General features: G+C 45.2%; 1 non-coding gene across 1 annotated transcript; it reads right to left on the reverse strand.

The window, feature by feature from the left end:
* Nucleotides 1-7,849: 7,849 nt before the first annotated feature.
* trnak-uuu (transfer RNA lysine (anticodon UUU)) lies at nucleotides 7,850-7,934 on the reverse strand. Its single transcript is given in 2 exon segments — nucleotides 7,850-7,885; nucleotides 7,898-7,934. It is a non-coding gene; the product is annotated as a tRNA-Lys (tRNA).
* Between the last annotated feature and the right edge of the window lie 19,005 nt (nucleotides 7,935-26,939).

Consider the following 26,939-nt stretch of genomic DNA (forward strand, 5'->3'; position numbering starts at 1 on the left):
GGGAAAATGTGAATTCATCCACTTTGGGAGGAAAACATAAAAAAAAGCAAAATATTATTTGAATGGAGAAATACAACAAAATGCTGTGGTACAGAGTGATCTGGCAGTCCTCTTGCATGAAACACAATAAGTCAACATATAGGTGCAGCGGGTAATCCGGATGGCAAACAGAATATTGGCCTTTATTTCGAGGGGGTTGGAGTGTTAAAGCAGGGAAGTCATGCTACAACTGTACAGGGTGCTGGTGAGACCACATCTGGAGTACTGAATACAGTTCTGGTGCCCTTATTTAAGGAAGGGCATACTTGCATTGGAGGCTGTTGAGATAAGGTTCACGAGGTTGATTCCGAGTATGGAAGGGTTGTCTTATGAGGAATGATCGAACAGGCTGGGTCTACACTCATTGAAGTTTAGAAGAATGAGAGTGGATCTTATAGAAACATACAAGATTCTGAGGAGACTCAACAGGGGAGATGCTGAGAGAATGTTATCCCTCATGGGGGAATCTAAAACTCGGGGGCATAGTCTCAGAATAAGGTGTCGCCCTTTTGAGACGGAAATGAGGAGGAATTTCTTCTCCCAGAGGGTCGTGAATCTTTGGAATTCTTTCCCCCAAAAAAGCTGTGGAGGCTGAGTCATTGAATACATTCAAGGCTGAGTTACACAAATTTTTGATCAGCAAGTGAGTTAAAGGATTTGGGGAAAGGGCGGAAAAGTGGAGTTGAGGCAAACATCAGATCAGCCATGATCTCATTAAATAGCAGAGCAGGCTCGAGGGGCCGAATGGCTTACTCCTACTCCTATCTCGTGTGGACTTTTGGTCTTATGGTAAATTGACAGGAGAGATGATCGGACAGTTGGGCCTCCAGCCAATCGGAGTGTTTGAGGGTCGGGAGTTGTGGCATCGAATGAGCGGGTCTGAGCCCAGATGTCCGTCATTGTCTGAAGCATCATTTTTAAAAATTAATTGATCTTAAGCTCCAGGAGAAAATCGACCTTTCTGTTGTGTTTTGAAACAGATGAAACCAGATAAGGTGGAGCAAACATTTCATAATTTGTTAGAAAAACACATTAATTAAAAAACAGCCAACATTGATTATTTGAGATAATTCAATGCTACTGATGAAGGGAATTAAATCGATGTTTTGTAGATGGATTGTGAAAGATGTTTGATAACATGCCAGACAGGAGGCTTGTTGATAAAATTAATATTCGCTGTATTTAAATGAGTGGGGCAGTGTGGATAGGAAGTTGTTCAAAGGGCAGAAAACAGAGAGTAGTGTTTAATGGATGTTCATCAGACTGGAGAGATGTAAACAGTGGTATCCCCCAGGGTCAGTGTTGGGACCATTGCTCTTCTCAATACAGAGAATGATCTGAGCTTGTGTATGTGGGACACAAGGTGAAAATCTCTCGATGACGCCAAAATTGGCAGCGTGGGGAACTGTGAAGAGGAGTCAGTGACTTCATTGTGACGTCCACAGGTTCGGAAACAGGCAGGTGAAGTTTAATGGAGAGAAATGTGACGTCATACATTTTGAGAGGATGAAAAATGAGATCAAATGTAAACAAAATGGTCAAAGTTTTAAAGTAGAGGAGCAGAGAGACTTAGGGGAGGAAGGTTCTAACTAATGCATTGTCTTATTAATTAACAAGTCTGAGAGTCAGCAACTTTAATGCCTTATTAACAAATATATGAGAAAATTCTCTTTCCTCGACCGTACCAGAGTAAACATGCAAGTCCCCCGTGTACATTCGATGATCCCGCTGGATGGAACCTCAGGCGCCCTGAGTTTGACTTCCAGTGTTTCCAGTCCCGACCGCCCCTTACATCATGTTCCCCTCACTTTTATACACTGCAGTGATCCAACTCTGTCACTGGAGCTGGAACTTCCCTAGCCTGTGGTTTACTAAGACACATTGCTTGGTTCCCAGCAGTTATTTTTCTTCAGTAGCGTTCTCATGACCCCTAAATTATATGTGACTCCAGACCCACAGCAATGTGGTTGATTCTTAATTGCCTTCTGAAATGGCCTAGCAAGCCACTCAGTTGTACAATCTCGCTAAAGAACGTCATAATTAGAATAAAACCGGACGGACGCCCCTGCATCGGACCACTAGGCACTGGACACGACAAAGGCAAACCAAGCCCAGTCTACCCTGCAAAGTCCTCCTCACTAACATCTGGGGACTTGTGCCAAAATTGGGAGAGCTGTTGCACAGACTTGTCAAGGAACAGCCTGACATAACCATATTAACAGAATCATGCCTTTCAGCCAAAGTCCCAGTCTCTTCCATCACCATCCCTGGGTATGTCCTGTCCCACCGGCAGGACAGACCCACAGAGGTGGCGGTACAGTGATATACAGTCAGGAGGGAGTGGCCCTGGGAGTCCTCAACATTGACTCCGGACCCAATGAAATCTCATGGCATCAGGTCAAACATGGGCAAGGAAACCTCCTGCTGATTACCACAGAGAGACTGTGACTTGCACATTCCCCTCAAAGTCACACACCATCCCGACTTGGAAATATATCGCCGTTCCGTCATCGTCGCTGGGTCAAATCCTGGAACTCCCAACCTAACAGCACTGTGGGAGAACCTTCACCACACGGACTGCAGCGGTTCATGAAGGCGGCTCACCCAACACCTCCTCAAGGGCAATTAGGGATGGGCAATAAATGCTGGCCTCGTCAGCGACGCCCACATCCCATGAATGAATATAAAAAACTACGCTGCTTGTTGTAAATTAGAATCCTGGAATCAAAGAAATTTACGGCATAGAAAGAGGTCATTCGGCCCATTGTGTCAGTGCCGGCCGACAAACAACGATCCTGCTTAATCCCACTTTCCAGCCCTTGGTCTGTTGCCTTGTAGGTTACGGCACTTCAAGTACATACCCACGTACTCTTTAAATGCGATGAAGGTGTCCGCCTCTACCACCCTTTCAGACAGTGAGTTCCAGACCCCCACAACCCTTGGGTGAAGGAATTTCTCCTCAGCTCCCCACTAATCCTTCTACCAATCACTTTAAATCAAAGCCCCCAGTTATTAACCTCTCTGCTAAGGGAAATGGGTCCTTCCAATCCACACTCGGCCCCTCATAATTTTGTTCACCTCCATTAAATCTGCCCTCAGCCTCCCCTGTTCCAGAGAAAATAACCCCAGCCTTTCCAATCTTTTCCCTTCGCTAAAATTTTACAGTCCAGGCAACATCCTTGTAAATCTTTCTTGCCTTGTATAAAATGTCTGCTATTTGAAAGTCGTGATATTGATCAAAGTCTGCGTTAAGTTTTGTTGCCATTTGTGATCTATTACCTGACACTTTAAATGTTGCCGACCTTTAACTGTAGCTCACAGTGTCTGAACAGTCACTGTTATCATTAGCCTTTTATATATCTTCTTGTGATCCATCTCCTTAACAACACGAGCTGATCACAGCAATGTTTCCTTCAAATGGAATCTCATTGTGAAAAATGCACAATTTCAAAGCGAAGCAACATATGCAAGATTGGTAGGAGATGCGACTGGAGATAATGGGCCTGGGGCACTGAGAACATCTCTTGAGCATTAAGATATTCAGTATCCGAAGAAGCTGGGAGATGAGGTCGTTGTGTCTATTTATCCAGGTATCTGCAAAATCCATCGTCTCTCAATGCTCAGCATCATTCTCCCGCTCTCCTGCTTTCCAGTTAAGGTTTTTTTCTCGTTAAGTCGCAGTATTTGCTTTGAACATCTATTTCACCTGCATCTGGAGGAGCAGAGGAGGCTGGAGATAAAGTAGTGACAGAAACAGAAGGAGATGGCTCGTGATGGCAGAATCTTGTGTGTGCCGGTTGCTTCAAGTGAGACATGACAGCCCTGTGTTGCCCTGCATCATTCCAAGGAGCTGCACTGATTCGGTGCGTGCGTTTTGGAAATGGAAACAGTTCCACCAGCAGCTTGTGGTAATATTTCCCCTCACTGTCCATTTCATTTATCCACCAACCCGCAATTGGTGGTGTCATTGTCTGAACAAGTCTTTCATGTTCCAACAGCAAATTCATTTTTATGCGAGCAACTTGTCTGGGGCTAAAGTGACGTGAGTTTCAAAGGGACAAGTCGGAAAGGCAGCGTTGGTCTGTTTGCTTGAATGAAAATTGCAGCAGATTCGCTGGTGGTCTCGTGCTGAGGATTCGGCGCTCTCGCCGCCGTGGCACCATGTTTGATTCCCGATCAGGGAACTTGACTTTCCTGGTGTTGTTCAAAATAGCACCAACCAAATTCCCCCGACTAAGCACAAAGCTCGCTCCTGATCAACATGAGCAATTTCACCGCTCCCCATAAGAGCGATACACAATGCACTTTCTTGCCTTCTGTAAAATGCCTCCTGTTCCAAAGTCGTGCCGCTCATCAAAGTCTGCATGAAGATATCATGCCATTTCTGTCATGATTTGGAAAAGCTCTGTTGCCTGACACTTTAAATGTTGGCGACCTTTAACTGTAGCTCACAGTGTCTGAACAGTCACTGTTATCATTAGCCTTTTATGTATCTTCTTGCACTCCATTTGCTGAACAACTCTCGCTGATCACAGCATCGTTTTCTTCAAATTGAATCCCAGTGAGAAAAAATGTACAATTTCAAAGCTAAGCAAATTGTGCAAGATTGGAAAAAGACTATGAGAGGACATAATTGGCTTGGATCGGTAATCTGTTGAGCATTAAGACATTCATTATCTGAAGGAAGCACTGAGATGAGATTTTTGTCCAGATTTATCAGTATAGAAAAGAAGCAAGGAGTTGAGATCCTTTTGTCCATTCACCCTGCAACATACAAAATCCTTCGCCTCTCAATGCCCAGCATCTTTCTTTCCAACTCCTTGCTCTGCAGGGAAGTCTTGGTTTCATTAATTCTCCGTGTGTGCAGCAAACATCTAATTCACCTGGCAGATCTGGCCGTGTCTTCGAGTCAAACGTCATCCCATCGTGTTGACATCATGTTAGCAAATCAAGATAAACCGTTTTATGTTGATGGAATGCATTCGAGCCAGTTTTCCAGATCAATATGTCGAGGAACCAACAAGGGAACAGGCTATTTTAGATCTAGTATTGTGTAATGAGACTGGATTAATTAGTAATCTTATAGTAAATGATTCTCTGGGGAAGAATGATCATAATATGATAGAATTGCATGTTGAGTTTGAGAGTGATGTCGTTAAGTCCGAAACTAGGGTTTTAAATTTAAACAAAAACAATGACGAAGTTATGAGGGGTGAGTTGGCTAAGGTAGTTTGGGAAATTAGATTAAAATATGATGGCAGATAAGCAATGGCGAACATTTAAAGAAATAATTCATTATTCCTCGACAAAATTACATTCGTTTGAGGATTAAAAACTCCAACGGAAAAGTGGTGCAACCTTGGTTAACTGGAGAAATTAATGATAGTATTAGGTTAAAAGAGCCTTACAATTTTGCCAAAAAGAGTACGATTAGGAGGGTTTTGGAAATCAGCAAAGGATGACCAAGAAATTGCTAAAATGGGAGAAAATAGAATGAGGGTAAACCAGCAAGAAATATAAAAATGGATTGTTAGAGCTTCTACAAGTATGTGATTAGCGAAAGTAAACACGTGTCCCTTGGAGGCAGAGACAGGAGAATTTACAATGGAGAATAAGAAAATGGCAGAGACGTTAAACAAGTATTTTGTATCTGTCGTCATCGTAGAAGACACAAAAATCATACCAGAACTATTGGGGAACCAAGGTTCTAATGAGAGTGAGGAACGTAAAGCAATTAAGATTAGCAATGAAAAAGTACCGGATAAATTAATGGGACTAAAAGCTGACAAATTCATTGGCCTTGATGGCCTACATCCTAGGGTTTTAAAAGAGTTGGCTGCAGAGATAGTGGATGCATTGATTTTATTTTCCAGAGTTCCCATGATTCTTGAAAGGTCCCCATGGATTGGAAGATACCAAATGTAACCCCGCTGTTCAAGAAAAGAGGAAGAGAGAAAACAGGGAACGACAGGCTATTTAGCCTCAAAATAGTAGTCGGGAAATTGCGAGAATTTATTGCTAGGGACTTGGTAAGAGGACACTTAGAAAATCATAATATGGTTAGGCACATGGAACACCCTTTTATGAAAGGGAAATCGTGTATGACAACTCTATTAGAGGTTTTGAGGGTGCAGATAGAAGGTACGTTGGTTCTGTCTTCACAAAGGAGGACACAAATAACCTCCCGGAAATGTTCGGGTACCAAAGGTCAAGTGAGAGGGAGAAACTGAAGGAAATCAGTATTAGGAAAAAAATAGTGCTAGGGAAATTAATGGGGCTAAAAGCTGACAAATCCCCAGGGCCTGATAATCTACATCCCAGAGTACTAAAGGAAGTGGCCTTGGAAATAATGGATGCATTGGTGGTCATCTTCCAAAATTCTATGGACTTTGGAACAGTTCCTACAGTTTGGAGGGTGGTAAATGTAACCCCACTATTGAAAAAAGGAGGGAGAGAAAAAACAGGGAATTACCGACCAGTTAGTCTAACATCATTAGTGGGGAAAATGATGGAGTCTATTATAAAGGATGTGATAACAGAACACATAGAAGGTAAAACGGATTGGACAAAGTCAACATGGGTTTATGAAAGGGATTGGGGATTTGTTGACGTACAGAAAACAGAAAGTCGGAATGAAGAGGTCATTTTCGGGTTGGCAGGTTGTAACTCGTGGAGTGCCGTGAAGATCAGTGCTTGGGCCTCAGCTGTTTACAATCTATATTAATGAATTAGAGGGGACCGAGTGTAATGTATCCAAGTTTGCTGACGATACAAAACTAGGTGGGAAAGTAAGCTGTGAGGAGGACGCAAAGAGGATGCAAAGTGATACAGACAGGTTAAGCGAGTGGGCCAGAAGTTGGCAAATTAAGTATAAAGTGGGGAAATGTGAGCTTATTCACTTTGGTAGGAAGAATAGAAAAGCAGAATACTTTTGAAAAGGTGAGAGATTAAGAAATGTTGGTATTCAGAGGAACGTGTGTGCTTGGACACGGATCACGGAAAGTTAATATGCAGGTGCAGCAAGCAATTATGAAAGCAAATGGTATGTTGGCTTTTATTGTGAGGTGGTTGGATTACAAAGATAAGGATGCGTTGCTGTAATTATATACCTGAGGAAGGAGGAAGTCTCCGAAAGCTTGTGAATTTAAAATAAAATTGCTGGACTATAACTTGGTGTTGTAAAATTGTTTACAGTAATTATATAGGGCTTTGGTGAGAATGCATCTGGAGTACTGTGTACAGTTTTGATCTCCTTATCTGGGGATCGATATACTTGTCTTCGGGTGGGTGCAACAAAGGTTCACTAGATTGATTCCTTGGATAAGAGGGTTGTCCTGTGAGGGGAGATTGAGTAGAATGGGCCTATATTCTCTGCAGTTTACAATAATGAGGTGATCTCATTGAAACATGTGAAATTCTTAGAGGGCTTGACAGGGTAGATGCTGGGATGCTGTTTCCTCTCGCTGGAGAGTCTGGAACTAATGGTTATAATCTCATGATAAGGGGCCGACCATTTAGTACAGTGATTTCTTCACTGAGACGGTTGTGAACCATTGGAATTCTCTACCCCAGAGGCCTGTGAATGCTGAGCCATTGAATAGATTCAAAACTGAGGATCGAGAGATTTTTGGACACAAAAGAACTGAAGGGATATGGGGATAGGTCGGGAAAGTGGAGTTGAGTTCGAAGATCAGCAATGACCTTATCAGATGGCGAAGCAGGCTCCAGCGACTGTTTGGCCAACTCGTGCTCCTTTCGCTGATGTGGGTCCGCTGAAAAAGCAGAACTTGCCAGCTGTTGTAAAACTTTTTGCCTGAACAGGGACTTGAACCCTGGACCCTCAGATCACTACCTATTTTAAAAGTCTGATGCTCTACCGACTGAGCTATCCAGGCTCGCTGTCAAATTGATTTCCATTGTAGCGATTCATGGTGGGACTCTGAATTATCCCTGTCGATGCCGAATTCGGGGGAGTATCCCTTTTGTGCAATTTTCAGCAACGTGTTGAGGAGAATCCTTGTTTCCGTTGAACATGGTGTAAGAAATATGGACAGTGAAATCATGAGTTTACAACTCTTCTTGTTTGTACAAAATGTCTTGTCATTCGTTTGCAGCAATAAAAAAAAACACTTTTCCCAGTGGCTCAAAAACTAAACTTTTTCCACACGGGAGCTGGAAAAGGCCTCTCGACATTTCAGCCGATCAACAATTGAAAGCTGAATAATTTCACCCGATACACCGTGACAACGGGCAGCAGATTTGTCTCCCGAATTTTCCCTACACGACACTTCAAACCGATGAATACCTGCTTCACGGAAAGAAGAATTGTGTTTTTGGTTCTTTCGATTTAAAGATGTCGTGCCGGCCCCTTTACCATTTCAACTATCACCAATTGCCCCCTCTCCCTCCTATGTCCAAATAAACTCTCACCTGCTTTTGTAAGACGGGAGGCCAGAGGAGCCTCAGTGCCCACATGGGGACATGAAGAAGTCGATGCGTTATGGAACCGGTTGGACCTTGATCTCCAGTCAAAATGTTTAGAAGGTTCAACTATTGACATGGCGCTGGAGCTCACAATCTCGGCATTTCTCGAGTGTATAATTATTGTAGAAATAACGCGCGCCGACCGATTGCGCCACTGGAGCCGCGCACGGTCTGTGTCACCAGTGCTCCCATCAAACAGCTTCATCCTCGGTCTCTCAATTATCGCTTCGTGATCTTTCCCACACAGAAGCCTCGAACCAAGAGGCGATTCGTTAAACATCAGCAGTGAACTTTAAAAGCCGTGGAATCTGAAACAAAACCCCAAAAGATAAGACTTTAAATTATATTAGTAATGATTTAAGGACAGTTTTTTCATGGTATTTAAGGAGGATTTGGGGAAAGTGGGAGCTGAAATTAAGAAACTCTCTCTGAGCTGTCGTTGATTGAAGAGATGGGCGTTATTTCATTTGAAAACCGAGGCTCGGAACTTCCTGATGGAGAAGTGTGACAGAAGATTGTGGTTAGTGGCAGTTGCCGGGGAGATCGAGAGGAGAGGGAGAAAAGTCAAAGTCACAGCTGTGACAGCTCAAGTGCTCTGCTTATCTGTAATATTTAAAAAGTATTGTACAGTACAGGGCAAACCGATTTAGTGTCGGTTATCAAAAATACTAAAAGACACGGGGTCAAAGGCGGATTTGTGAAGAGGGAACGGATTTAACCGCCGGACTGAAATCATTCCCCATGAATCTGAAGCGTCTTGGGGAAAACGGCAGTGCGAACTGTTATGTTCGTGCCAAGACTTGAAAGACACTCCAATTACCGACAGTATCTTTGAACGAGTTGTGCAGCCAAACCGCGATAGAAGCCGCTTTGCATTCGTCAAACGTGAAGGGGACGATATTGGGGTTTGATGAGGGTCGATTTCAATTATTTGAAATCTCACCATGTGACCCGAAGATTGACGGCAGAATCGAGTTTTTCCTGTAAGTCCTGGATTGAAGGGAAAGGCGCAACAAGCAGGTCGGAGAAATGAAGAGCAGAAAATGTGAATGAAGCTTAAAAATCCCTGTATGTTGAAAGACTCAGTCCCCAGTGGTGGAGAGGATTGTGATTTCAAGCTGTTTCACAGCTCACACACACATCATTGGCTCATTGAATCACCTTCAACAACTCGATTACATCATCACTTAATCTTCTATACACAAGGAAATACAAACTTTGTCCACGCAACCTGTTCGCATAATTTAAATATTTTAGCCCAGGTATCATTCTGGTCAATTCTGGTGAATCTGCAATGCACCCCCGCCAAAGCCAATATCTCCTCCCTCAGGCGTGGTGTCCAGAACTGAATGCAGTACTCTAAATGTGGTCTCAGCAGAATTTATTTAACTGTAAAAAATTTTTTATTCGTTCATGGGATGTGGGCGTCGCTGGCAAGGCCGGCATTTATTGCCCATCCCTAATTGCCCTTGAGAAGGTGGTGGTGAGCCGCCTTCATGAATCGATGCAGTCCGTGTCGTGAAGGTTATCCCACAGTGCTGTTAGGAAGGGAGTTCCAGGATTTTGACCCAACAACGATGAAGGAACGGCGATATATTTCCAAGTCGGGATGGTGTGTGACTTGGAGGGGGACGTGCAAGTGGTGTTGTTCCCATGTGCCTGCTGCCCTTGTCCTTTTAGGTGGTAGAGGTCGCGGGTTTGGGAGGTGCTGTCGAAGAAACCTTGGCGAGTTGCTGCAATGCATCCTGTGGATGGTACACACTGCAGACACAGTGCGCCGGTGGTGAAGGGAGTGAATGTTTAGGGTGGTGGATGGTGAGCCACTCAAGCGGGCTGTTTTGTCCTGGATGGTGTCGAGCTTCTTGAGTGTTGTTGGAGCTGCACTCATCCAGGCAAGTGGAGAGTATTCCATCACACTCCTGACTTGTGCCTTGTAGATGGCTTTGGTGAGTGAGGAGGTCATTCACTCGCCGCAGAATGCCCAGCCTCTGACCTGCTCTTGTAGCCACAGCATTTATGTGGATGGTCCAGTTACGTTTCTGGTCAATGGTGACTCCCAGGATGTTGATGGTGGGGGATTCGGCGATGGTAATGCCATTGAATGTCAAGGGGAGGTCGTTAGGCTCTCTCTTGTTGGAGATGGTCATTGCCTGGCACTTATCTGGCGCGAATGTTACTTGCCATTATCAGCCCCAGCCTGCATGTTGTCCAGGTCTTGCTGCATGCAGGCATGGACTGCTTCATTATCTGTGGGGTTGCGAATGGAACTGAACACTGTGCAGTCATCAGCGAACGTCCCCATTTCTGACCTTATGATTGAGGGAAGGTCATTGATGAAGCAGCTGAAGATGGTTGGGCCCAGGACACTGCCCTGAGGAACTCCTGCAGCAATGCCCTGGGGCTGAGATTATTGGCCTCCAACAACCGCCACCATCTTCCTTTGTGCTAAGTATGACACCAGCCACTGGAGAGTTTTCCCCCTAATTCCCATTGATTTCAATTTTACTTGGGCTCCTTGATGCCACACTCGGTCAAATGCTAGCTTGATGTCAAAGACAGTCACTCTCACCTCACCTCTGGAATCCAGCTCTTTTGTCCATGTTTGCTCTTAGGTTGTAATGTGCTCTGGAGCCGAGTGGTCCTGGCAGAACCCAAACTGAGCATCGGTGAGCAGGTTATTGGTGAGTAAGTGCCGCTTGATAGCACTGTCGACAACACCTTCCATCACTTTGCTGATGATTGAGAGTGGACTGATGGGGCGGTAATTGGCCGGATTGGATTTGTCCAGCTTTTTGTGGACAGGACATACCTGGGCAATTTTCTAATTTGTCGGGTAGATGCCAGTGTTGTAGCTGTACTGGAACAGCTTGGCTAGAGGCGCGGCTAGTTCTGGAGCACAAGTCTTCAGCACTACAGCCGGGATGTTGTTCGGGCCCATAGCCTTTGCTGTATCCAGTGCACTCAGCCGTTTCTTGATATCACGTGGAGTGAATCGAATTGGCTGAAAGCTGGCTTCTGTGATGGTGGGGATATCGGGAGGAGGCCGAGATGGATCATCCACTCGGCGTTTCTGGCTGAAGATGGTTGCAAACGCTTCAGCCTTGTCTTTTGCACTCACGTGCTGGACTCTGCCATCATTGAGGATGGAATTGTTTACAGAGCCTCCTCCTCCCGTTAGTTGTTTAAATGTACACCACCATTCACGACTGGATGTGGCAGGACTGCACCGCTTGGATCTATTCCATTGTTTGCGGAATCGCTTAGCTCTGTCTATATCATGTTGCTTCTGCTGTTCAGCATGCATATAACTTCCACACCTTTGTATTCCAGCTCCCTTGAGATAAAGGCCCACATTCCATTATCCTTTTTGATTACTTTTGTACCTGTCCACTGATTTTTAGTGATTGCTGTACTTGGACCCCTAAATATCTCTGCTTCCCCACAGTTGCTTGCTTCTCTCCATTTAGAAAATGCTGTTCATGATCTTGCTTAGGTCCAAAGTGAATGACCTCACACTTTCCCATATTGAAAGTTTGAACACGCTGGGTGTCTTATCTATAGAAACGAGAAGGCTGAGGGTGACCTGATATAGTACTTTAAGATTATGCAAGGATTTGATAGGTCAGATGTAGATAAGGTGTTTGTACTTTGGTGGTAGGGACTCCAAAACCTGGGGCTAATAATATAAGATAGTGTTTAATAAATCCAAAATAACATTCAAGAGAACCATATTTACGCAGAGAGTCGTTAGAATGTGCAACTCGCTCGCACAAGGAGTAGTTAAGGCGAAAAGCATGGATGCATTTAAGGGGAAGCGAAATAATCACATGGAGGAGAAAGGAATATTCGGGTTTGCTCATAGGGCTAGATGAAAAGGGGTTGGAGGTGGCTCGTCTGCAGCATAAACACCGGTATGCTCTAGTTGTGCCGAATTGCCTGTTTCTGAGATGTACATTCGATGTAATTCTATGTAAGCTCCATCTGACACAGCTTTACCAACTCACTTAATCCATCAATTTCCTTTTGCAACTTTATGCTCCCATCTGCACTACTCACGGTGCCACCAAACTTGGTGTCGTCGACAAACTTGGATATACGGCTCTCTATTCCTTCATCTACCTCATTTATACACATAGTAAAAAGCTGATGCCCCGGTACAGATCCCTGGGGAACTCCACAAATCACATCCTGTCAATTTGAGCGCAGATCCATTATCCCTACTCTCTGTCTGCTACCTCCAAACCAACTCCCTACCCATGTCAATAGGTTGCTTTAATTTCCATGCGCTCTCATTGTTTTTAACACTCTCTTATGTGGTACCTTATCGAATGCCTCTTGAAGTCAATGTACATATAACACCCATAGACACTGCATTATCTACCACGTTATTTACATCTTCAAAATCTTCAGCTTGTTTCGTTAGACTTGACTTACCCTTTACAAATCCATGCTGGCTCTGTCTGATCCATTCATATTTATCCAAGTGCTCAGTCATTCTTTCCCTCATAACAGATACGGGTAACTTCCCCACAACAGGCATCAGACTAATAGGTTTATAATTTCCTACTTTATCTCTCCTCCCCTTCCTAAATAATGGAGTGACATTGGCATTTTTTCAATCCATGGAACAAATCCTGAATCATGACAGTATGAAAGATCATGACCAAAGCTTGTAAAATTTCCTCACTTACTCCTTTTAATCCCCTGGGGTGGTAACCATCAGATCCTAGAGATATGACTATCTTTAGTCTCATTATTTTCTTCATTACCATTATTTTACTTACACTGAATCGCCTTGATTTATTTTCAGTTTTCCTCGTGTCTATGGTATATTATCCTCATCCTTTTCTGCGATTATTTCGCTGGTCTGCCATTTCCTGATTTTCAATTACAATATCACCGCCATTTGTCTTTAAGGGTTCCACATTACTCTTAGTCACCCTTCTTTCTCTTAATACACGTGTAAAAACCTTGAGACTTGTCCTTAATTTGCCTCACAAGTTTTTCTCTTTTACCCTTTTTTCACCTCTTATGATTTTTTTAGTTTCAGCATCACAATAAACAACACTTCGCTGTCAAATTTGCTTAATTAGTTCTTCAGTGTCAGAGCGAGAATTGTCTGATCCTCTAGTTTATTTAATGTAACAAACAAACACAAGCACAAATATTCATCCGTGCACCAACGCACTGATGGACACACAAAGATAAACATAGCCAGAAACGCAACCAGTATCTGGATTCACAAGTAAACGGGCAAGCGAAATAGACAAAGATAAAACAGTCTGAACCACCAACAGAATGTGCCGTGTAGGTGAAAAGGATCTCAACTCCCTGCTTCTTTTCTGTACTGATAAATGTAGACAAAAATCTCATCTCGGTGCTTTTTTCAGATAATGAATGTCTTAATGCTGAAGAGATCGCTGATCCAAGACAATTATCCCCAGTCGCAATCTCCTTCCAATCTTGCACGTGTTGCTCAGCTTTGAATTTGTGCATTTTTTCACACTGGGATTTAATTTGAAGGAAACGATGCTGTGATCTGCTAATGTTGTTAAGGAGATGGAGCACAAGAAGATAGATAAATGGCCAATGATAACAGTGACTGTTTAGACACTGTGAGCTTCAGTTAAAGGTCAGCAACATTTAAAGTGTCAGGTAGCAGATCTTTTCCAAATCTTGACAGAAATGGCAAGAAAACTTAACGCAGATTTTGATCAATATCACAACTTTCAAATAGCGGACATTTTATACAAGGCAAGAAAGATTTACAAGGATGTTGCCTGGACTGTAGAATTTTAGCAAAGAGGAAAGATTGGATAGGCTGGGGTTGTTTTCTTTGGAACTAAGGAGGCTAAAGGCAGATTTAATTAACGTGTACAAAATTATGAGGGGAATTGATAGTGTAGATTGGAAGGACCTATTTCCCTGAACAGAGAGGTTAATAAGCAGGGGTATAGATTTAAAGTGATTGGTAGGAAGATTAGTGGGGAGCTGAGGAGAAATACTTTCACCCAAGGGTTGTGGGATCTGGAACACACTGCCTGAAAGGGTGGTCGAGGCGGACACCCTCATCGCATTTAAAGAGGTTTTTTTTATTCGTTCACGGGATGTGGGCGTCGCTGGCAAGGCTGGCATTTATTGCCCATCCCTAATTGCCCTCGAGAAGGTGGTGGTGAGCCGCCTTCTTGAACCGCTGCAGTCTGTGTGGTGACGGTTCTCCCACAATGCTGTTAGGAAGGGAGTTCCAGGATTTTGACCCAGCGACAATGAAGGAACGGCGATATATTTCCAAGTCGGGATGGTGTGTGACTTGGAGGGGAACGTGCAGGTGGTGTTGTTCCCATGTGCCTGCTGCCCTTGTCCTTCTAGGTGGTAGAGGTCGCGGGTTTGGGTGGTGCTGTCGAAGAAGCCTTGGCGAGTTGCTGCAGTGCATCCTGTGGATGGTGCACACTGCAGCCACAGTGCGCCGGTGGTGAAGGGAATGAATGTTTAGGGTGGTGGATGGGGTGCCAATCAAGCGGGCTGCTTTATCTTGGATGGTGTCGAGCTTCTTGAGTGTTGCTGGAGCTGCACTCATCCAGGCAAGTGGAGAGTATTCCATCACACTCCTGACTTGTGCCTTGTAGATGGTGGAAAGGCTTTGGGGAGTCAGGCGGTAAGTCACTCGCTGCAGAATACCCAGCCTCTGACCTGCTCTCGTAGCCACAGTATTTATATGGCTGGTCCAGTTACGTTTCTGGTCAATGGTGACCCCCAGGATGTTGATGGTGGGGGATTCGGCTATGGTAATGCCGTTGAATGTCAAGGGGAGGTGGTTGGACTCTCTCTTGTTGGAGATGGTCATTGCCTGGCACTTATCCGGCGCGAATGTTACTTGCCACTTATCAGCCCAAGCCTGGATGTTGTCCAGGTCTTGCTGCATGCAGGCTCGGACTGCTTCATTATCTGAGGGGTTGCGAATGGAACTGAACACTGTGCAGTCATCAGCGAACATCCCCATTTCTGACCTTATGATGGAGGGAAGGTCATTGATGAAGCAGCTGAAGATGGTTGGACCTAGGACACTGCCCTGAGGAACTCCTGCAGCAATGCCCTGGGGCTGAGATGATTGGTCTCCAACAACCACTACCATCTTCCTTTGTGCTAGGTATGACTCCAGCCACTGGAGAGTTTTCCCCCTGATTCCCATTGACTTCAATTTTACTAGGGCTCCTTGGTGCCACACTCGGTCAAATGCTGCCTTGATGTCAAGGGCAGTCACTCTCACCTCACCTCTGGAATTCAGCTCTTTTGTCCATGTTTGGACCAATGCTGTAATGAGGTCTGGAGCCGAGTGGTCCTGGCGGAACCCAAACTGGGCATCAGTGAGCAGGTTATTGGTGAGTAAGTGCCGCTTGATAGCACTGTCGACGACACCTTCCATCACTTTGTTGATGATTGAGATTTGTCCTGCTTTTTGTGGACAGGACATACCTGGGCAATTTTCCACATTGTCGGGTGGATGCCAGTGTTGTAGCTGTACTGGAACAGCTTGGCGAGAGGCGCAGCTAGTTCTGGAACACAAGTCTTCAGCACAACAGCTGGGATGTTGTCAGGGCCCATAGCCTTTGCTGTATCCAGTGCACTCAGCCGTTTCTTGATATCACGTGGAGTGAATCGAGTTGGCCGAAGACTGGCTTCCGTGATGGTGGGGATATCGGGAGGAGGCTGAGATGGATTATCCACTCGGCACTTCTGGCTGAAGATGGTTGCAAACGCTTCAGCCTTGTCTTTTGCACTCACGTGCTGGACTCTGCCATCATTGAGAATGAGGATGTTTACACAGCCTCCTCCTCCCGTTAGTTGTTTAATTGTCCACCACCATTCACGACTGGATGTGGCAGGACTGCAAGAGCTTTGATCTGATCCGTTGGTTGTGGAATCGCTTAGCTCTGTCTATAGCATGTTGCTTCCGCTGTTTAGCATGCATGTCGTCCTGAGTTGTAGCTTCACCAGGTTGGCACCTCATTTTTAGGTCCGCCTGGTGCTGCTCCTGGCATGCTTTTCTGCACTCCTCATTGAACCAGGGTTGATCGCCTGGCTTGTTGGTAATGGTAGAGTGAGGAATATGCCGGGCCATGAGGTTACAGATTGTGCTGGAATACAATTCTGCTGCTGCTGATGGCCCACAGCGCCTCATGGATGCCCAGTTTTGAGCTGCTGGATCTGTTCTGAATCTATCCCATTTAGCACGGTGGTAGTGCCACACAACACGTTGGATGGTGTCCTCAGTGCGAAGACGGGATTTCATCTCCACGAGGACTATGCGGTGGTCACTCCTACCAATACTGTCATGGACAAATGCATTTGCGACAGGTGGATTGGTGAGGACGAGGTCAAGTCAGTTTTTCCCTCATGTTGGTTCGCTCACCACCTGCCGCAGGCCCAGTCTAGCAGCTGTGTCCTTCAGGACTCGGCCAGCTCGTTCAGTCGTGGTGCTACCGAGCTCACTCTTGGTGATGGACATTTTGTGCACTTGCCACCCTCAGTGCTTCCTCCAAGTGGTGTTCAACATGGAGGTGGACTGATTCATCAGCTGAGGGAGGACAGTCGGTGGTAATCAGCAGGAGGTTTCCTTGCCCATGTTTGACCTGATGCCATGAGATTTCATGGGGTCCAGAGTCAATGTTGAGGACTCCCAGGGCCACTCCCTCCCGACTGTATATCACTGTACCGCCACCTCTGGTGGGTCTGTCCTGCCGGTGGGACAGGACATACCCAGGGATGGTGATGGAAGAGTCTGGGACGTTGGCTGAAAGATATGATTCTGTGAGTATGGCTATGTCAGGCTGTTGCTTGACTCGTCTGTGGGACAGCTCTCCCAATTTTGGCACAAGTCCCCAGATGTCCGTGAGGAGGACCTTGCAGGGTCGACTGTGCTTGGTGTTTTGCCGTTGTCGTGTCCTGTGCCTCGTGGTCCGTCCGGTTTTATTCTTATTGTGACTTTTCCTTGCGAGATTTTACAACTGAGTGGCTTGCTGGGCCATTTCAGAGGGCAATTAAGAATCAGCACATTGTTGTGGGTCTGGAGTCACATCTCGGCCAGACCGGGTAAGGGCAGCAGGCTTCCTTCCCTCAAGGACATTAGTGAACCAGATGGGTTTTTACGACAATCCAGCAGTTTCATGACCATCGTTACTGATACTAGTATTTTAATTCCAGATTTTTATTTAATTAATTGAATTTAATTTAAATTTTTCTCCATTAAATAGCTGCCGTGGCGGGATTTGAATTCATGACTCTGGATTTTAGTCCAGGCCTCTGGATTATTAGCCCAGTAACATAACCACTATGCTACCGTACCCTTGGTACGTGGGTATATACTCAAAGTGCCATAACATACAAGGTTACAGACCAAGAGCTGGGAAGTGGGATGAAGCTGGATAGCTCTATTTCGGCAGGAACAGACACGACGGGCCGAATGGCCTCTTTCTGTGCCGTAAATTTATTTGATTCTCTGATTCTAATTAACAGTAAGCAGGCTAGTTTAGGGGTCATAAAAATGCTACTGAAGAAAAGTAACTGATGGGAACCAAGCAATGTGCCCTTGTAAACCACAGATTTGCGAAGTTCCAGCTCCAGTGACAGAGATGGATCACTACAGGGTATAAAAGTGAGGGGAACATGATGTAAGGGGCAGTCGGGAGTGGAGACACTGGAGATCAAGCTCAGGGTGCCTGAGGTTCCATCCAGCGGGATCATCTCGTGTACACGGGGGACTTGCATGTTTACTCTGGTGCGGTAGAGGAAAGAGAATTTGTTCATATATTTCTAAATAAGGTATTAAATTTGCGGACTCTCAGAATTGTTAATTAATAAGACAATGCATTAGTTAGAACCTTCCACCCCGAAGTCTCTCTGCTCCTCTACTTTTAAACTTTGACCATTTAATCTCATTTTTCTTCCTCTCAAAATGTATGACGTCACATTTCTCTCCATGAAACTTCACCTGCCTGTTTACGAACCTGTGGACGTCACAATGACGTCACTGACACTCCTCTTCACAGTTCCCCACGCTGCCAATTTTGGCGTCATCTAGAGATTTTCACCTTGTGTCCCACATACCCAAGCTCAGATCATTCTCTGTATTGAGAAGAGCAATGGTCCCAACACTGACTCTGGGGGACACCACCATTTACATCCCTCCAGTCTGAAGGACATCCATTAACCACTACTCTCTGTTTTCTGCCCTTTACACAACTTCATTTCCACACTGCCCCATTCATTTTAATACCGTGAGTATTAATTTTATCAACAAGCCTCCTGTCCGACATCTTATCAAACACCTTTTCACAATCCATCTACACAACATCCAATACATTCCCTTTAACGGTAGACTCGAGTTATCTCAAATAATCCATGTTGGCTATTCTTAATTAATGTGTTTATCCAACAAATGTTGAAATGTTTGCTCCACCTCATCTGGTTTCATCTGTTTCAAGCGACAACAGAAAGGTCGAGTTTGCTCCTGGAGCTTAAGATAAATTATTTTTTTTAAATTATGCTTCAGACAATGGGGTCATCTGGGCTCAGACCCGCCCGTTCGGTGCCGCAACTCACGCCCCTCACACACTCCGATTGGTTGGAGGACCAACTGTTCTCTCATCCCTCCAGCCAATTTACCATAAGACCATAAGATCATAAGGGATAGGATCAGGAGTAGGCCATTCGACCCCTCGAGCCTGCTCCGCCATTTAATGAGATCATGGCTGATCTGATGTTTACCTCAACTCCACTTACCCGCCCTTTCCCCATATCCTTTGACTCTCTTGCGAATCAAAAATTTGTCGAACTCAGCCTTGAATGTATTCAATGACTCAGCCTCCACAGCTTTTTGGGGTAAAGAATTCCAAAGATTCACAACCCTCTGGGAGAAGAAATTCCTCCTCATTTCCGTCTTAAACGGGCGACCACTTATTCTGAGACTATGCCTCCTAGTTTTAGATTCCCAATGAGGGGTAACAACCTCTCAGTATCTATCCTGTCGAGTCCCCTCAGAATCTTGTATGTTTCAATAAGATCTCCTCTCATTCTTCTAAATTCCAATGAGTACAGACCCAACCTGTTCAATCTTTCCTCATAAGACAGCCCTTCCATACCCGGAATCAACCGAGTGAACCTTCTCTGAACTGCCTCCAATGCAAGTATGCCCTTCCTTAAATAAGGTCACCAGAACTGTACGCAGTACTCCAGATGTGGTCTCACCAGCACCCTGTACAGTTGTAGCATGTCTTCCCTGCTTTAACACTCCAACCCCCTCGAAATAAAGGACAATGTTCCATTTGCCTTCCGGATTACCTGCTGCACTTGCATGTTGACTTTTTATGTTTCATGTACGAGGACACCCAGATTCCTCTGTACCGCAGCACTTTGTAGTATTTCTCCATTCAAATAATATTTTGCTTTTTTAGTTTTCCTCCCAAAGTGCATGACTTCATATTTTCCCACATTATATTCCATCTACCAAATTTTTGCCCATCCGCTTAACCTGTCAATATCTCTTTACAGTCACTTTGAGTCCTTATCGCAACTTGCTTTTCCACCTATCTTTGTATCATCAACAAATTTGGCCACAAGACACTCTGTTCCTTCATCCAAGCCATTATTATATACTGTAAAAAGTTGAGGCCCCAGCAATGATCGCTGAGGCACCCCACTCGTTAAAGGAAATTCCGATAAATTCCGGCTGCTCCTTTTGGTCCGGATATCTCGTTAATCACCATAGCGGGATTAATGGAGAAACTGACGGTTCTGAGGTGCAGTTGGAAAATAAACATTAATTGAACCCGTCAGTTGCAACAATTAATAAAACGAAATTAATACAAGTTACCGAATAAAATATTTTCTGGAGTTCACCAAAGTGTGTGTGGTGGGGGCGGGGGGGGGGCTTCTATGCCGTGTGTTTGTGCCGATTTAAATGGCACGAAGGGCTGGGCTTTCAGTTTATTTCATTATCCTTGACCCAAACGCGCTCTCCCTGCTTCAAATGTTTTTGCTTTTCGTACAGATATTAAGATAAGCAATGGCGGCTGTACCACCCAGCATGCAGCGCGGTACAGATTGTGCCCTATCTGAATCAGAGGAGCACAGTGCGCAGGCGCATTAGTGACTCATGATAAGGCAGTGTGTCCTGAGCATGCGCGGTCAGTCGAGGCTGCGGGAGGAGCGCGTTCGGTGCAGGTGAGAGGATCGGAGCAAGAGGATCAATAAACCCCGGGGCCCGGGTCCGGGCTCAGGCCCAGGCTCAGGCTTCACAAACCCCGAGTGCGGCCCCAGACCCGAATATAAAACAGTGAACATTATCCCCCCTCACTACCCGCCGGTTTCCGGTTTCTCCCGTTTCGCTCCGGACCAACTCTCAACAAAAGGACGCGGCCCCGCGCCTGCGCGGTGTGAACTGGGAACTCTCAGGGAGCGTCTGTAAATGAAGGAGAAATTGTGATCGGTCAGGGAGCGTCTGTAAATGAAGGAGAAATGGTGATCGGTCAGGGAGCGTCCGTAAATGAAGGAGAAATGGTGATCTGTCAGGGAGCGTCTGTAAATGAAGGAGAAATGCTGATCCGTCAGGGAGTGTCTATAAATGAAGGAGAAATGATGGTGGGTCAGGGAGCGTCCGTAAATGAAGGAGAAATGGTGATCGGTCAAGGAGCGTCTGTAAATGAAGGAGAAATTGTGATCGGTCAGGGAGCGTCTAAAAATGAAGGAGAAATAGTGATCGGTCAGGGAGTGTCTGTAAATGAAGGAGAAATGTTGATCGGTCAGGGAGCGTCTGTAAATGAGTGAATAATAATGATCTCTGCACCTTTAGTCATCCAAGGATCTCGAGCTTTGGAGGCCGTTCCTTTCCTCCTCGTTGGAATCTTTCTGCTCTGTACTCAAACCAACTCCTCCTTCAAGGCCTCCCATTGTTCAATTACTGTTTTGTTGCCAATTTTTGATTCCAATCCACCTGGACAAGATCCCTTTTTAACTCACTGGAATTAGCCGTCCTCCAGTTACGAATTTTCACATTTGACTGTCCCTTGTCCTTTTCCATAACTGTTCTAAACCCAATGAGATTATGATCACTGCTGCCCCACTGAAACATGATCCACCTGCCCCACTTCATTCTACACACCGAGCCCACTGCTGTACTCACGCTCACTCTCTCACGCTCACTCTCTCACGCTCACTCTCTCACGCTCACTCTCTCACGCTCACTCTCTCACGCTCACTCTCTCACGCTCACTCTCTCACGCTCACTCTCTCACCCTTTCACTCATGGTTTAGCACCACTGAAAGATGATGCGATGGGTTTGGATTTCAGCACAGGGAGGAGGGAGAGTGTGTGGGATGGGGTTTTATAGCTTTGAGGAACAAGAGAGGAAAGAATGTTCCATAGAAACTAGAATTGTCTGTTCTAAATTTGTTTCCTGTACTTACAGTGATAACTTTTGTAAACTCCTTTTACAGGGTATTTGAAGGGGTGGATTTGCAGACAGGAAACTCAAACCAAAGACCACGTCAAGATCTGACAGAGTCACTCGATTAATCAGGACCTGAATATCATTGGCCTTTGAATGTGGAAGGAGAAATGTTTGTCTGTTCTGTTTTTGGGAAAAGATTTGAAACATCATTGTGAGTGGAAAAGCACCGAGACACACACACCCGAGTGAGAGTGTTCCAGTGCACTGACTGTGGAAAGAGCTTTAACCAGTTCCAAAGCCTGAAAAAACATTGCACCATTCAAAGCAGGGAGACACCGTACACGTGTTCTGTGTGTGGACGAGGCTTCAACTGATCGTCCAACCTGGAGAGACACAAGGACACCTGGACCACGGAGAAACCGTGGAAATGTGGGGACTGTGGGAAGGGATTCAATTACCCGTCACAGCTGGAAATTCATCGACGCAGTCACACTGGGGAGAGGCCGTTCACCTGCTCCGTGTGTCAGAAGGGATTCACTGAGTCATCCCACCTGCTGACACACCAACGAGTTCACTCTGATGAGAGACCTTTTACATGCTCTGACTGTGGGAAGAGCTTTAAAAGCAGCAACATACTTCTGAGCCATCAGCACAGTGACACTGGGGAGAGGCCGTTCATCTGCTCTGTGTGTAAGAAGAGATTTACTCGTTCATCCACCCTGCTGAGACACCAGCGAATTCACACTGGGGAGAGGCCATTCTCCTGTTCCATGTGTAAGAAGAGATTCACTCAGTCATCCAACCTGCTGAAACACCAGCGAGTTCACACTGGGGAGAGGCCATTCTCCTGCTCAGTGTGTAAGAAGAGATTCACTCAGTCATCCACCCTGCTGATACACCAGCGAGTTCACACTGGGGAGAGGCCGTTCTCCTGCTCTGTGTGTGGGAAGAGATTCACTCAGTCATCCAACCTGCTGACACACCAGCGAGTTCACACTGATGAGAAACCTTTTAAATTTTCTGACTGTGAGAAGAGATATAAAATCAAAAGGAATCTGCTGACACACCAACGTACTCACACTGGGGAGAGACTTTTTAAATGTTCTGACTGTGAGAAGGGCTTTAAAAGCACAAATGATCTGCTGAAACACCAACACACTCACACTGGGGAGAGACTGTTCACCTGCTCCGTGTGTGGGAAGAGATTCACTCAGTCATCACACGTGCTGAGACACCAGCGAGTTCACATATGACTGCAGGGGTTGGATTCTGCTGTTAATCCCATCCTGGACTGAACCATGTTCATTCTGACAGTTGGGGTTTGTTTCTGCTGATGTTAATAACCCATATAACTGGGCTGGAGTTTAATATTCTGGATATCTATTAAATAAATTAGCTTTGTTTTAAACACTTTATTGTTGATTTTGGTCTTTCCCACCTGAGTGTTTAGCATCACCTAGCTGGATCCCAGAAAGGACAATCTGGGGGGAGGATCGTCCGGTGAGAACAGAACTTCAGCCTGGACACAGTCCTTCAGGGCCACACTGAGAGGGGCAAACGGCACTTTGGTCTTTCTCATCTCTCTTCACTGACAGTAAAGTCGCCGTGCGGGTTTATCTTGCGTGTAAGAAATGTGTCCCAGCCGCTCTCTTTCATGGTTCCGATCTCCTAGGCACGGAACAGAAGGGTCCTTTCCAATGGAGTCAAGAAGGACAATGGTGAATGCTGGAAAAGTGCTGTCAAATCAGAGATTGGTGTAAAACTGTGATCGATTCCTGACTGGAAGTGAAACGGCAGGTTTAAGTCTCCAGTCTAAAAATAACTGGTATTTATTCTATGAAGATTTAAATTGTTTGTGTGACAGTCCTGAGTCCACCAATTAAGGCAGGCGAAAATAAACCCATTTAAAATCAGTGGGTTAAAGCGTGCAATAAAATAGCAGAAGAGTTAATTCATAGGAGCCTGTTAACTGCTGGTACAATTATACAACAGGCATTTGATCTGTCGGCAAAGAAGGACCTGCAGTGTGTTTCCAGAATTCCCTGTTTTATTGATGTCTTTGTGTTAGACACCAGGATAACGAAAGATACACGACCCGGACCATCCACAGGGTGGGGGCGATCCCGACAGTTACTCTGGGATCACTCCCGCTGCGGACCTCCACCACTGACCCTGCTGAAGGTTGTAGGCTCAAGGAGTGGGGCCTACAGGAGTGGACTGTGAGAAAGCTGGGTTTCAGTATCCTGACAAATATATGCCGAGGAACCAGAGGAATCCTTACTAAGGAACCGTCTGGGGTTTTACCTGTCTGTGGAGGTCTTGTGGTGAATGATTCCTGACTCCCCGAACTGTCTTACATTTAACCCAGGTTTGATCAGGATGAATTCAGTTTACAGGAGAATTGGGACAAATATCACCCACAATCAAGGGAGACAAAAGCAGCCATTAGAGAAGCTAAGAGATCTTTGAAAAGAATTTGGTGCACAATTGTAATAATAGTAAAAGCTTTTCCAGCTGCGGCAGGAGTCAGAAGACCATGAAAGATGGTTTAGGGCCACTGAAAGGCAGTTCAGGGCTGATTCCCAGGCTATGGCAGAGCTGTTAAATGACTATTTCTCATCAACCTACACTCCTGTGGATGATGCTCAGATTCCAGCTGTGGGATGTGCTGTCGACAATCGCATCATAAATTTTAAAATAGAAAGGGATGTGATCTTGGATAAAATATGAAATCTCAAAATGGTTTGTGCTCCAGGTTCAGATGATATTCACCCCCGGGTGTTTAAAGAGATGGGACGGGTGCTCTGTGAGCCCCTTGCCTGTATCATCAATAGCTCAATAGAGTCAGGGATTGTCCCCTGAGATTGGAAGGTAGCTCACGTAGTTCCCATTTTCATTAACGGGGACAAATCAGAGCCGGGGAATGACAGGCCCATCAGTGTGACCTCGATCCGAGGGAAGATGCTTGAAGGGATCCAAAGAGATGCTGTTTATGATCACGGGGAAAAAGAAGGAGCCATTCGAGATACTCAATACGGCTTCCGGGAAAGAAGGTCGTGTCTCACAAACTTGCTTGAGTTTTTTGAAGAAGTTACCGGATTAGTGGATGAGGGTAATCCGGTTCACATTGTCTATCTCAGGGGTGCGAAACTCATTTTCTATGGTGGGCCTGATCCGATATCCTGGCACTTGGCCTGGGCCACATTCAACAAAAGTTGTAAACTAGAACTGGATGAAGATGAACTATATTGGTGTTTACTTGCACTTAGATTTAATTTACTGCTACTGCTGCTCCAGATACCTGGCACCTCTTAGCTTGAACCATTGCATCAACATTTGGAGTAAATGACTGGGCTGAGGCCTGTCTTGGATAAAAACATGAGGACCACTTGTCATTACAGTACTTTGTGCCCCAAACACTAACCGTGGAAGTGAATTTCACAGTCTCACAACTCCCTACGTAAAGAAGTTGCTCTTGATCATTGCTCTATAACAGATAGCAGGGGTTAAGGGTCGCTACTCAGACTGTATAAGGTGGAATGAGGTGTTCCACAAGGGTCGGTTCTGGGACACTGTTCACAATTTACATAAATAATTTGGACTCGGGAATCGGAAGTACAATTTCAAAATTTACGGATGACACCAGATTAGCGGGGCGGGGGGCTATGGGTGGGTGGGGTATAGATAATATTGATGAAGCTTGCGACCAATTACAAGAAAACATTAATAAACTTGCAAAATGGGTGTATAATTAGCAAATGAATCTAAATGCAGATGAGGGTTAAGTGGAGCATTTTGGTTGCAAGAACAAGGAGGCCGCATGATACTTGGACAATAAGAGTCTAAATGTCCTTGGTTCCAAAGAAAACAACCCCAGCCTATCCAATCTTTCATCATAGCTAAAATTCTCAACTCCTGGCAACGTCGTCGTAAATCTCCTCTGTACCCTCTCTGGAGCAATCACATCTTTCCTGTAATGTGGTGACCAGAACTGTACGCAGTACTCTAGATGTGGCCTTACTAGTGTTTTATGTAGTTGTAACATAACCTCCCTGCTATTATATCTTATGCCTAGGCTAATAAAGGAAAGTATCCCGAATGTCTTCTTAACCACCTTATCTACCTGTCCTGCTACCTTCAGTGATCTGTGGACATGCACTCCAAGGTCCCGCTGTTCGTCTCCACCTCTCAGTATCCTCTCAAGCAATGTTGTTTCAGAGCAACTAATTCTGGAACGTCTCACTTGATAATACAAGTCATAAGTCAAAACCAATTTGGTAAAGGGAGACTAATATTGGTGACTGGAAATAGTTAGTGTACAACTTGATATTGCTGCACACCGGAATAGAAAACGAGATTGGATGGACAGAAGAGGTCTGACAGGATGGCCGAGCAGTTGTCGGAGGCAGTGAACGTTTACACTGGCTGCACAGTGAGAGCGGCTCGTTGGTCTCGGGATATGATTCTCGCTTCGGGGGTTTTATTGATTGATATGCGAGAGATCCTGGGTTCAAATCGCGGACGAGCCCTGCTGTCTCGCTGCTTTTAGTGAAAAGTCTCCAATTGGCTTCTGATATCTTTCCAGTGTTGCTGTTGGTAGAATTGAATTACATCCAGAGCATGTTTGAGCTCCAGAGGACAGAGTTCGGAAGTTTCCATGTCACAACACAAGTGAAGTAAATAAAATGTCTCAAGATGATGAGGAGATTGAAGCTGACTGTGAATTTATCTCAATTCAGACGTTCTCACTGATATTGGATGACGGGATAGAGAGCCACATATCCAAGTTTGCTGATGACAACAAGATGGGCAGCATTGGAAGCAGAGTAGATTGAGGCATAAAATTACAGAGAGACAGTAATATAATAAATGAATGGGCAAAACTGTGGCAAATGGAATTGAATTGACGCAAGTGTGAGGTCATCCACTTTGGACCTAAAAAGGATAGATCAGAATACGTTCTAAATGGAG

The sequence above is a fragment of the Heptranchias perlo genome, chromosome 20 (assembly GCF_035084215.1).
Source record: "Heptranchias perlo isolate sHepPer1 chromosome 20, sHepPer1.hap1, whole genome shotgun sequence".
NCBI classification, from domain to species: Eukaryota; Metazoa; Chordata; class Chondrichthyes; order Hexanchiformes; family Hexanchidae; genus Heptranchias; species Heptranchias perlo.